We start from the raw sequence: 5000 nt of genomic DNA on the forward strand, positions 1-5000 counted from the left end.
GATACTTTAAAGATGAAAGTTGCTTGCGAATTAGTTCAAATTCTTTTTCCAGGAAATCTGGGGAACAAATTCGTAAGGCTCTTAAGAATAGGTTGCTAGCTACACCTATCTTGATAGTAATGTCGTGATAGCTAAAGTAATGAATATATGAAAGTGGGAACGTTGGTTTTCTGTATATGGTAAATTTGTATTCTGTCGTGTCTCTGATTATTAAAACATCAAGAAAAGGAATTTTGTTGTCTGTTTCCCATTCAACTTTAAATTTGATGCTGGGCACTAATGCATTTAATTTTGAGAGGAATTCATGTTAGGATGTCATCCACGTATCTCATCCACAGCATGTTTTTGGGTTTTATTGCATTTATGACTGTAGTTTTTCAAAGTATTCCATGTACAGATTGGCTAAAACAGGACTTAAAGGACTACCCATACTACACCCCGCAATTTTGCTTGTAGAATGATTCCCCGAATAGGGGGATAATTTTATTCTTAAAAACTGAAGAACGTCCTGTACTGGTACTTTTGTGAATAGGGAGTCTACGTCAAGGCTTAAAAGTTTTATGTTGTGAAGTGGTATATGTGCTTCTCTGAATTTGTGACAAAATCTTCCGAATGTTTGATGTGACTGGGAGAAAAAAAAGTGCATAAAAAAGGAGAAAGGAGGCCAGCTAACCATTTAGAAATTTTGTAATTGAAAGCTCCGGCGCATGAAACGATGGGTCTGAATGGAAGATTGTCTTTGTGAGTTTTGGGAAGGCCATAAAAGTAGGGTAATTTAGGATTAATTACTTTAAATTTCTCTAATAGTTCAATACTCTTTTTGTCTTGGCCAATTAATCTTACTTTCCGAAAAAATTCTGTGGGAACGTTCTGGAGGGGATTTTTCGTCAGTTTTTCGTAAGTATTTGTGTCGCTAAGGAGCTGGTTGATTTATTTTGTCGAGGTAGAAAGTCTTTGTCCATTATTACAATTTTGCCGTCTTTGTCGGATCTACTTATTATAACATCTAACTTTTTTAGCGAGTGGATGGCTATCATGAATCTGCGGGGAACAGGATATTTCTTATGAAGGTCAGTTAAAGCATTTAGTAACACTCCTTTTAAACATATCTCTTCACGGCTGTAGTTTTTGTCAGATATGAATTTATCAAAAGCCACTATGAAGTCTAGGTTGTTTTTGCGGTCTGGCATAAGGGCAAAAGATAAGCCTAAATTTAAAACTAAATGTTGATTTACAGTAAGGGGGGTGTTGGATAAGTTTAAAACTTTGTCTTGTTGTTCAAGATTATTCCATGCGCTATTATCTATTAGGTTTGTATTTAACTTGCGTAAAAGTCTGTTGGAATGAGTCACGCTATTATAGGCAAGGCAATGTCGGCAACAGAATGAAAATAAGATAACTTAGTATATTGGGTCTGTAGTGAGGAGGCGAAGATTAGATTGAGTTCCATATATCACTCTGCGTAGCACGAAGATGTCGTTTCTCGTACTGGTGATTCTTTCTTCCAGGAAAATCTTTTATTAGATGGAATTCTGTTGTTACAGAACATTTTTACCAGTCATATATATATATATATATATATATATATATATATATATATATATATAGATTCTTCCATATGTACGTAGTTTATTTTTAATGTTTAATGTTCCATGGATTATCTCGTCTTATTTCACTCTGTATGCTAAGCTCTATTTTCTTCATTTATAGATTATTTCTTTAGTATTTTATTTTATTAATTGCTCTTCTTTTTATTCTGTCCTGCATACATACATACATATATATATATATACTATATATATATATAGATATATATATATATATATATAGATATATATATATATAGATATATATATATAGTATATATATATATATATATATATATAGATCTATCTATATATATATATATATATATATATATATATATATAGGAATATCTATATATATATATATATATATATATATATTATATATATATATATATATATATATTATATCTATATATATATATCTATTTAATATATATATATATATTATAGATATATATATATCTACTATATATATATATATATATATATATATATATATATACATAAAGAAGAGGCAATTAAATAACACAAATAATAAATAAATAATCTATAAGAAAATGAAGAACATATAGCTTAAAATACACCGTGAAAATAAGACGAAATAATCTTCTATGGAACAATAAAAATCAACTACGAATATATGGAAGAATGGGAGAGACAGAAAGAGTAACACAAATACGAAAAATACTCATAAAAAGAATAATCCGTAAGAAAAAGAATAAAGGAGAAACAGCCTCGTATGGAACAATGCCAGAAACGTGGAGATGATTTAGAAGAAAATCTCCCTGATAAAGGGATAAACTTTCCTTTAACCTTGTTAAAGAGAGAAAGATCACGGCGGGGGGAGAGAGTAATGGCAGTTTTCTTGTGGGAACCGAGAAGAGGGGAATAAAAAGCATGATAGATAGATAGATAGATAGATAGATAGATAGATAGATGGGGAATCACACTGAAAGGAGAGAAGACGAACAACCAATCCCAAATGGCAACGATTTGTTTTAAAGACGACGGAATGTGTGGCTACGGTACTCTTATTGTTCAGATGAGACTGGCACACATACTTATCCATACTTATCCTACCTGGAGAGAGAGAGAGAGAGAGAGAGAGAGAGAGAGAGAGAGAGAGAGAGAGAGAGATGTCAACTGATAGGGAGGTCGCGGGGAGGTCGACAATTTGATTTAACCACTAGAAAAAATAATCGATGGCATGACGGTGTTGAAGGGCAGATGGAGAGAGACAGATAGACAGAAGTAGGGGGAGAGAGTGAGAGAGAGATAGAGAGGAGACAGGAGAAGAGAGGAGAGGAGAGGAGAGACAGGGGAGAATGAGTAGAGCAGAGAAAGGAAATTGCGTATCTTGGCGACTTTGCAAATGTTTAAATTGAAGGCATCGAAGTTTTAATTGCTAAGAGAATTCACCATTAAGGAATTTCCACGAAATTGCTTACTGTCAGTGAAATGAGTTTTTTTTATATAGATTACTGTAAATCTATATGTTTACTTAACAGTATAATGGAAGGAGAGTTTAAATTGATAGTTTATTGTGATTTTACATATATATGTTTACGTAATGGTATGCAGGAAAGTTTAAATACATGAATAGTTTATTCTCATGTTAAATCTGTCATTACGCAAGAGTATAACGTCAGGAAAGTTTAAATACATAAATAGTTTATTCTTATTTTAAATATATGTGTTTACGTAAAAATATAATGGCAAGAAAGTATAAGATAGACGATTAGGTTTTTGTCATTTTAAATCTATGTTTACGTAAGAGTATCATGTCAAGAAAGTTTAACTAGATAAATAGTGTATTCCGATTTTAAATCTATATGTTTACGTAAGAGTTTGTTATTAGTAAAGTGTAGGTAGATGATTTATCTTGTCCTTTTAAACCTATAAATTTAAGCAAGCTTATAAAAATGTATAAGACTGGTTTTGTTCAGATTCTTTGTAAATGTATCGCTTTACGTAGGATTATAATGTTAGGCAAGTGTAATTTAGACAACTAATGTTCTCTCGTGACTTCGATGAAAAAATCTGACAGTTACGTCAATTCCTAGACGAAGCTTATTCCTAAAAAGGGTTGAACAATAAAGCAAGGCGTATATATACCCCTAGAATATAAATGAGACATCAGACTAAAAGAAGGGGGAAAAAGCAACAAATGAAAGAAAAATAATTCTGGAATAAGGAAAAGACATCTGAACGAGATAACAACAACGTCCCATCGAAGTTTTATGCAAATGTCCATCTTGCGACCCAAATGACGACCATTTGCTGAGCAAGATAAGGGGAAGGAAGCATTTACAAACCACATGATAAATGAATATTATCTCTCTCTCTCTCTCTCTGGAGGCATTCCACGTAGTTTTGCAGATATGGAAATGAATTATGTACCTGGTTGTGATATGATGCTAGTCTCTCTCTCTCTCTCTCTCTCTCTCTCTCTCTCTCTCTCTCTCTCTCTCTCTATCTCACATTCCTTTGGTAGTTGTGCAAATATGGAGATGGAATGTACGTTTTCGATGATAGTAATGTACTATTAAGTGCCTACGTAAGATTCTTCAACTTGAACACAGAGTCTCTCTCTCTCTCTCTCTCTCTCTCTCTCTCTCTCTCTCTCTCTCATATTCCTTGTAGTTGTGCAAATATGGAGATGGAATGTACTTTTCTATGATAGTAATGTACTATTAAGTGCCTACGTAAGATTCTTCAACTGAACACAATCTCTCTCTCTCTCTCTCTCTCTCTCTCTCTCTCTCTCTCTCTCTCTCTCTCTCTCTAGGGAAATATTCCTGGAAGTTTTGCAGACATGGAGAAGATGAATGTCCATATGTACCTTGCTCTGAGTGCCTACGTAAGACCCTCTGCTCAATGACGGACACATATTGTCAGGTAAAATGATTCCCTGAGGACTCCCCTTTGTAAATACGTCTATTAGCAAGGAAAGCTTTCTTTGTGTGACCAATGGGGGACTCCCTCAGTGCGAGATAAAGATATTTTCCAGTGCGCATGCCCCAGTAAGGTTCAGCTGAGTAATATTACTCCGTGAGCATTAGATAGTGTCATGGTGTGGAAATTTTGATAGTCTTTGCACACAGACATACACAGTCTTATAATATATTTATATATATATATATATATATAGATATATATATATACTTTATATATATATATATTTATACATATATATATCTATATATGCATGTGTATATATAACACACATATACACATATATATGTATATTTATATATAAATCTATCTATCTATCTATCTATCTATATATATATATATATATATATATGTATGTATATATGATAGATATATATATATATATATATTATATATATATATATATATATATATATATATATATATATATATATATATATGTATATAATATATAGA

This window comes from Macrobrachium nipponense, chromosome 15, assembly GCF_015104395.2.
Source record: "Macrobrachium nipponense isolate FS-2020 chromosome 15, ASM1510439v2, whole genome shotgun sequence".
Classification (NCBI taxonomy): domain Eukaryota; kingdom Metazoa; phylum Arthropoda; class Malacostraca; order Decapoda; family Palaemonidae; genus Macrobrachium; species Macrobrachium nipponense.